Source organism: Apium graveolens, chromosome 6 (assembly GCF_009905375.1).
Source record: "Apium graveolens cultivar Ventura chromosome 6, ASM990537v1, whole genome shotgun sequence".
Classification (NCBI taxonomy): Eukaryota; Viridiplantae; Streptophyta; class Magnoliopsida; order Apiales; family Apiaceae; genus Apium; species Apium graveolens.
Window position 1 is genome coordinate 36918430 of NC_133652.1, and position 9744 is coordinate 36928173.

Below are 9744 nucleotides of genomic sequence, written 5' to 3' on the forward strand. Positions count from 1 at the left end.
TTCTGTACCTGGCGCTAAATCAATCGTAAATTCAATTTCCTGATCTGGCGGTAACCTTGGAAACTCGTCTGAAAAGACGTCCGGAAACTCACATACAACTGAAATATCTTTTATGTTGGGACTTTCATTCTCTGTATCTAACACGTAGGCTATGTACATCTCACATCCCTATCGAAGCAATCGTTTGGTCTGTATCGCAGTCAGAAATTTCTTCCGCTGTTTTTCGCCTTTGAACGTTACCGTTGCATTTTCCGCAGTTTGTAATTTGACTTTCTTATTCGCGCAATCAATTTGAGCATTATAACAAACTAACCAATCCATTCCCAAAATGACGTCAAACTCTCCTAACTTAAAAGGAATCAAGTCTACGGAAAAATGATGTCCAACTATTTCTATATCGCACGCAGGACATACTCGATCTACTGGAACTTGGTCGTCATTCGCTACTTTTATAATTAACGTCTCGCCTAACCATTCGATTTCGCAATATAACTTATCAAATAATTCTTCAGAATAATGAACGAGTAGCTCCAGAATCAATTAATACTTTTGAACTTATTGAATTCACCAAAAGCGTACCTGCAATTACACTAGGACTCTGCACTACTTCTTTTATTGTCATGTTGAAAGTTCTTGCTCTGGGTTGATTAGGCGGCGGTGGAGGAGGTAATGCCAACACTTTCGGAGTACTAGCTGCTATTGCTGGTTCTTTACAATTCCTAGCGATATGCCCTTTCCTTCCACACTGGAAGCAAGTAATTTCCGCTGTTCTTCCCATTGGACATTCATTAGAATAGTGCCCTTTCTGTTTGCATTTGAAACACGTGACATCTGTAACACCCCCAAATCCGGGGTCGGGGATCCGGGTTGTCACGAGTTCCATTTTCCTTAATAACACCCAATCTTAATAAATAATCAACTACTCTGTACTGTGACCCCACAATAAACACACACACCACAAGTTATAGTCTCAGAGATGAATATCCAAAAATAATCACAAGTCATTTTATTCCACAATTATCTGTCAATACACCTTAAAAGGGTTTCTGAATAAATTTACATTTCTTTGCCATTATTATAATTCATAAATATACATAAATATGGTACATCAAAAGTTGAAAGCCTAGCCTATTGGTAGCTCCTACCTCAGCTACAGCGACATCAACGCCTATAGGAAACCACAGAACATTTCCTATCCGCTCGCGAATTGGGAGCTTGGTCCTGTTCATCTTGTCTATCTGATGTTGTGTGATGAAAGAAGAAAGCAAGGGTGAGCAACAAGCCCACCAAAATAATATGTATACTGATTAATAATATATGAGCATACTCATAGTACTCATAAAAGTCTTGGTCAAAAGAAATGAACCAAGCTGATATCTTAACACGACCAAGTCGCAAAATATTCAGTATATATATATACATATATATACTTTTCACAATCTTTGAAATCCTCTGACATGTATAATATACACAGAGTTCCAGTTTATAACTGTATAAAAATATCGTTGCAAGGTGATCTCATATATCTAACCTTGTCTCAACGTTTTTCTGAAAATCTTTGTTATGCATAAGATAATCATTTACTAGATATAAGTTTAAAATATGAAGTTACAAGATACTCCAATATACTTATATCTTTTCCAAATACTACTTGAACTACCACCGTTCAAGTTATAATGAGCTTTCAACAGTTCATCACATAGATGAGACTACAAGACAAGATTTGAATAGATTAAATCTTTGAATATCACTATAAATAATGAAGTTACGAGATACTTCATTAAGTCCCGATATATATATACACCTATATATATACATACGTTTCCTGAAAACCTCTGTCATGTAAAGTATGAACAGAATTGCAATATTCAATAAATTTGGAAAGGAAAGAATTTTGGCATAAACCTGATATCTTGCTGATCAGGCAAAGATACCAATAAGTAACCTTTTCTACTAGTAGATGGACGAATTCCCCACTGGTCATCACCCTGGTCGCAATAGGACCTTATGCTGGACTGCCACTCAGCCACTTACGCATTTGATGGACTCCCACTGAGCCACTTACACTATCATGGACGCCCACCGAGCCCATGTTGCTTATGCCGACTCGACAGATGGACTTACTTCCAGAACGTTGGGTAAGTAATCAATTCATTTACCAAAACAGCAACCTCGTTGCGAATATAAAATACACCACAGAGCCGGATCCCTCAGGTTTTGAGCGAGTATTTAAATCCCCTTTAAAAGGAAGATCTTAAATATAAAAATGAGTTTGGGATCCGCTCTAACTTTTAAAAATCATTTTGAAGACTCGAAAACACTTTAAAGAGTGTTTGGAGTAATGTTGATTTAATGAAGTAAATCAGTCCCAATATATTTAGAAAATATCTGAATATTATTATTTAAATAATATTCCCATAAAGAATAATCTTTATACAAATAATTGAAGTAGAAGTTGTAAGACTTATACTTGAAATGAGTATTAAATAACCAAAGATATACTAATACGAAAGTACTATCTTTATTTGAATAATCAAAAATAAGTTTGATTATCGACACCTTATTCTTTAATAAAATAAAGAATATAACTCAGCAATAATCGGAGTCATAGATCCTCAAATGAATATTCAAATAATATTCATTAAATAATATAAACTGAGTCATAAGCCCTAGAATGAATATTCAAATAATATTCAATTAATAAAATAAACTGAGTCATAAGCCCTCGAATGAATATTCAAATAATATTTAATTAATAAAATAAACTGAGTCATAAGCCCTCGAATGAATATTCAAATAATATTTAATTAATAAAATAAACTGAGTCATAAGCCCTCGAATGAATATTCAAGTAATATTCATTAAATAATATAAAGTTATCGAATAAATCTTATTCGATTAATAGTTTTAAAAACCATTTATATATATATATATATATATATATATATATATATATATATTATACTCGGGAGCCTCGCCTCCCGGTTTTAGAAAATATTTCACCTTTTTGATCCCCTATACTAAGGGTATACGCAAATACCGCTTATCTCTAGCATAGGTATTATGCAACTAATAAGCATTTGAACCAACAGATATATAAATCAAGAATACGAAACAGGCATGCATATATACCATATCACATGCTACAATATATCGCAAGAATTTGCTAATAACAAATATGCATTTATCACAAGATCATGCATATACATATATACATCACAACAACAGTATAACGGGTAGAAAACTTACCTGAGCGACTGGGGGTTATTAATGGCATGGGACGAGTCTGGTAACCTATAAACAACATATAAGTTGGAATTAAACCAAAGTCACTTGTAAATCTATACTTTAACCAATTTAGACTCTAACGCTCGCTTTGCGCTTAATGATTTTCTTAAGTCACTCGAGTACCCTCGGCTCCACCATTTTTAATAATTTAATCATTACGAGTTTTAAGGCGATTCCTTCGCGAGTATCTTACCAACTGCCTAACACACTTAACATAATTGTTTCATACCCTAATTAACCGATTTTGGTCTTTAACATAGGTTTCAAAGTAAGGCGAGGGGTAACGATTCGTTCGCGAAATGTCGTTACTTAAAACGGCCATTTCTCCTAAACCGTACATCGGAATCAAACGAACCACATATCAAAACGAAGCTCGTAACATGAACTATCTAAAAATGGAAATGGTCAAAACCTAGCAGGGTGTTCTCGGGTTCTAATGTTATGAACAAAAGCAGTCTAAAGTAAATCGGACATTACGACGACTATGTTTACGCGATTTCCCAATTTTATACCATTCCAATTCAACCACCAATCAATCCCAATTCATTCATACAACCAACATCCATCCACACTACATCATAACAGCCCCAATCAACTCAATATTAACAATTTATACTTATTATTAAACTTGAATTTAAACTATACTTAAGTCCTTTAACCAAACCATAAGATTTCAACATTCAATTCACTACCATTCCAACCCAAACTCTAAACCAACAAGCATCAAGCTACTCTTTTACCATAACTATCAAAATCATCCTAATATACAAAGTAAAGGTAGGGTTTGGAGATGTTATACCTTCCTTGAAGTGATTGGAGTAGCTAGGAAGCCTTAAGAAGCCTTGAGATGTCTTAGGGATGCTTGGATCTTAAAGGAAAAACAAGAAAAATCATGTTAAAAACCTTGAAATCACTATTCATTGTCTTCTTCATTGATTTCTTGGCGAAGATTGTGAATGATTTGGAGGTTTAAACTCATAGGATAGCTATATCTATGCATAAGGAGTACTAGATAATTAACTTACCAATTAAGGAAGCTTGGAACTTGAATTTTGAAAATTTTTCTTCTTGAAATGGAGAAAAGCCGAGAGCAAATGTGGGAGAAATGAAATGATTTTGTGTTTTTGATTTGTTTAGCTTAGCTTGGTTGTTTTTGTTTTGTTTTTTGGTTAATTACCTTTCTAACCTTGAACTTTGTATGGTTTTAAATCAACCACACCTCCTTCCCCTTATGTCATGCTTATGTCATGCTTATGATGTCATCATCCCTTACTTGCCCTCTTCTTATTGGTTGGATGAACTCATCATCCCTAACCTCCTTGATTAACTTCCTAATTGTTTGCCTAATGACCGCTGATATGTTATACGGTTCGCTTAACTTTCGTTCTCGTTTCTCGTTTGACGGATCATACCCGGGATCTTATTACTTGGGTTTCCTTAGCCTTTCTCAATACACTATATTTCTTTTATGATCCTCTCTTATAATCCTTTTATTTAAATCCTTTTTATCCTGTTACCTTATACTCAATTCTTTCCGTATCTAGTGGATTTCCGGGAAAAAATCAAAGTGTTCGGAATTGGATTCTGACGATCTTTACATACACTTATGTACCATATAGAGTACTAATAAAATCTCAGAATATCCATAACAGAACCCCTACATAGTGTGGCAAAAGTTTTCTCATTCAGCAAAGACACTATTCATAAGGGTTACAAAAAGTTCAAAATTTTGGGGGTTATTACAGTCTCCCCTCCTTAAAAGGATTCCGTCCCGGAATCAAATAGAAAACAAATGGGGGTACTTTTCTAGCATTGCGCTCTCTAGTTCCCAAGTTGATTCTTCCACATTATGATTCTGCCACAACACTCTGACTAGCTTGATCACTTTGTTCCGAAGCACCTGCTCCTTCTTATCTATAATCCTTACTCGTTTCTCCACGTAAGTCAGATCTGGTTGCATATCCACATGCTCGTACTCCACTATGTGTCTGGCATCCCGATGATACTTCCTTAGCATTGACACATGGAACACATTATGAACTTGTTGTAGTTTCGGGGGTAAGGCTAGCTCGTAAGCCAACTTCCCAATCCGTCGTAGTATCTCAAATGGTCCAATGTATCTTGGGCTTAGTTTTCCTTTCTTTCTGAATCTCATTAACCCCTTCCAAGGGGATACTTTTAGTAGTACTAAGTCCCCTACTTCATACTCCTTGTCCTTTTGGGCTAGGTCTGCATATTTCTTCTGTCTGTCTTGGGCTGCTACCAGCCGTCCTCTGATGAGATCCACTATATCTTTGGTCCTTTGGACCACTTCGGGTCCGAGCATCTTCCGCTCCCCTACTTCATCCCAGTATAAGGGAGATCGACACCTTCTTCCGTACAGGGCCTCATAAGGTGGCATTCCGATGCTAGCATGAAAGCTATTGTTATAAGAAAACTCGATCAACGGCAAGTGATCATCCCAACTTCCTTTAAAGTCTATTGCACAGACTCTCAACATATCCTCTAGTGTCTGGATGGTCCTTTCACTCTGCCCATCCGTCTGGGGATGGTACGCGGTACTCATATTTAACTTGGTCCCCGCACATTCTTGAAAGCTCCTCCAAAATCTGGAGTTGAACCTGGGGTTTCGGTCTGAGACAATGGACACTGGGACTCCATGTCGCGTCACTATTTCCTTAAGGTAAATGTCCAACAGTCTATCGACTGCGTATCTCTCATTGATAGGAATGAAATGAGCTGACTTTGTCAGTCGGTCTATAATTACCCATATGGCGTCATGGTTGGCTTTCGTCCTTGGCAAGCCTATAACAAAATCCATCGCTATCTGTTCCCATTTCCACTCGGGGATCTCCAGGGGTCGTAAAAGTCCACTGGGTCTCTGGTGCTCTGCCTTTACTCTTTGGCAAGTCAAACATTTGCTTACCCATTCTGCTACGTCCCTCTTCATGTTGGGCCACCAGTAATATTCCTTCAAATCCCTATACATCTTGGTGCTTCCCGGGTGAATGGAATACCTTGAACTATGGCTTTCATCCAAAATCTCGTCTTTAAGTTCTTGAACATTTGGAACCCAAATCCTGTAGGAATACCTTATTATCCCCTTATTGTCTCTCTCAGTATGGATCTCTTCTCCAGTCATTGACTCTCTGCCCTCATTCATCATTCTTTCTTGGCACAATCTAATCTTTTCTAATAACTCTGGCTGCATTGATATCTCAAACAGCTTTTCAGTTCCGGTTCCGGTTACATTTACTTCTATTTGCATTCTTTCGAAATCCCTGATTAATTCCTCCGAAGTCATTATCATTCTGAGCCTTTCCTTCCTACTGAGGGCGTCAGCCACCACATTGGCTTTCCCCGGATGATAGAGAATCTCACAATCATAGTCCTTGATTAGTTCTAACCATCTCCTCTGGCGCATGTTGAGCTCTTTTTGCGTAAATATGTACTTGAGGCTCTTATGGTCTGTGAAAATCTCGCACTTCTCTCCATACAAGTAGTGCCTCCAAATTTTTAGGGCAAAAACTATTACCGCGAGCTCAAGGTCATGAGTAGGATATCTGATCTCGTATTCCTTCAGTTATCTCGACGCATACGCAATCACTTTACCGTGCTGCATAAGCACACACCCTAATCCTTTGTGCGACGCGTCACTATATATCACAAAATCTCCTTTTCCATTCGGCAACGGCAACATAGGTGCCGTCACCAACCTTTGCTTCAGTTCTTGAAAGCTGTTCTCGCATTTCTCTGTCCATTCGAACTTCTCAGTCTTACGAGTAAGCCGCGTTAAAGGGGGCTACTATCTTTACAAACTTGAACGAACCTCCGGTAGTGACCGACCAATCCTACCTCTGGTAGTCGACCTAACCATGGTCATCAATTCATCAGTGGTCCTTTATTCATTCTTTTCAGGATCCCCCACGGGATTCTCCTTAGCAACAATCCCTTCTAGGACAACATCCTCAACCACTACATCCTCAATATGAACATCATCTGATCCCGCATTAGGACGCTCTATCGGATCCATAATCTGATCTGCAATAAGTAATAAAACATCATCGCGTTGTTGCTCCTCAACCTCAGGGTTCGGAGTCCCGCTACCATATACGATAAAGAACTACGCTTCTATCACGATATTTATAAGGGTTCCCATAAGGGTTTTAACTGTCAGTACTACGTTAGGTAGCCCGACTATGAACTTGGCAAGAGTTCTTATTATCTTAGTGAACTTATTATCTTAACGTCATATCATCTCTGAGGTTTATAACGCTTAGCTCTGATACCACTTCTGTAACACCCCCAAATTCGGGGTCGGGGATCCGGGTTGTCACGAGTTCCATTTCCCTTAATAACACCCAATCTTAATAAATAATCAACTACTCTGTAATGTGACCCCACAATAAACACACACACCACAAGTTATTGTCTCAGAGATGAATATCCAAAAATAATCACAAGTCCTTTTATTCCACAATTATCTGTCAATACACCTTAAAAGGGTTTCTGAATAAATTTACATTTCTTTGCCATTATTACAATTCATAAATATACATAAATCTGGTACATCAAAAGTTGAAAGCCTAGCCTATTGGTAGCTCCTACCTCAGCTACATCGACATCAACGCCTATAGGAAACTGTGGAACGTTTCCTATCCGCTCGCGAATTGGGAGCTTGGTCCTGTTCATCTTGTCTATCTGATGTTGTGTGATAAAAGAAGAAAGCAAGGGTGAGCAACAAGCCCACCAAAATAATATGTATACTGATTAACAATATATGAGCATACTCATAGTACTCATGAATGTCTTGGTCAAAAGAAATGAACCAAGCTGATATCTTAACGCGACCAAGTCGCAAAATATTCAGTATATACATATACATATATATATACTTTTCACAATCTTTGAAATCCTCTGACATGTATAATATACACAGAGTTCCAGTTTATAACTGTATAAAAATATCGTTGCAAGGTGATCTCATATATCTAACCTTGTCTCAACGTTTTTCTGAAAATCTTTGTTATGCATAAGATAATCATTTACTAGATATAAGTTTAAAATATGAAGTTACAAGATACTCCAATATACTTATATCTTTTCCAAATACTACTTGAACTACCGCCGTTCAAGTTATAATGAGCTTTCAACAGTTCATCACATAGATGAGACTACAAGACAAGATTTGAATTGATTAAATCTTTGAATATCACTATAAATAATGAAGTTACGAGATACTTCATTAAGTCCCGATATATATATACACCTATATATACACATACGTTTCCTGAAAACCTCTGTCATGTAAAGTATGAACAGAATTGCAATATCCAATAAATTTGGAAAGGAAAGAATTTTGGCATAAACCTGATATCTTGCTGATCAGGCAAATATACCAATAGGTAACCTTTTCTACTAGTAGATGGACGAATTCCCCACTGGTCATCACCCTGGTCGCAATAGGACCTTATGCTGGACTGCCACTCAGCCACTTACGCATTTGATGGACTCCCACTGAGCCACTTACACTATCATGGATGCCCACTGAGCCCATGTTGCTTATGCCGACTCGATAGATGGAATTACTTCCCGAACGTTGGGTAAGTAATCAATTCATTTACCAAAACAGCAACCTCGTTCCGAATATAAAATACACCACAGAGCCGGATCCCTCAGGTTTTGAGCGAGTATTTAAATCCCCTTTAAAAGGAAGATCTTAAATATAAAAATGAGTTTTGGGATCCGCTCTAACTTTTAAAAATCATTTTGAAGACTCGAAAACACTTTAAAGAGTGTTTGGAGTAATGCTGATTTAATGAAGTAAATCAGTCCCAATATATTTAGAAAATATCTGAATATTATTATTTAAATAATATTCCCATAAAGAATAATCTTTATACAAATAATTGAAGTAGAAGTTGTAAGACTTATACTTGAAATGAGTATTAAATAACCAAAGATATACTTATACGAAAGTACTATCTTTATTTGAATAATCAAAAATAAGTTTGATTATCGACACCTTATTCTTTAATAAAATAAAGAATATAACTCAGCAATAATCGGAGTCATAGATCCTCAAATGAATATTCAAATAATATTCATTAAATAATATAAACTGAGTCATAAGCCCTCGAATGAATATTCAAATAATATTCAATTAATAAAATAAACTGAGTCATAAGCCCTCGAATGAATATTCAAATAATATATAATTAATAAAATAAACTGAGTCATAAGCCCTCGAATGAATATTCAAATAATATTTAATTAATAAAATAAACTGAGTCATAAGCCCTTGAATGAATATTCAAGTAATATTCATTAAATAATATAAATTTATCGAATAAATCTTATTCGATTAATAGTTTTAAAAACCACTTATATATATATATATTATACTCGGGAGCCTCGCCTCCCGGTTTTAGAAAATATTTCACCTTTTTGATCCCC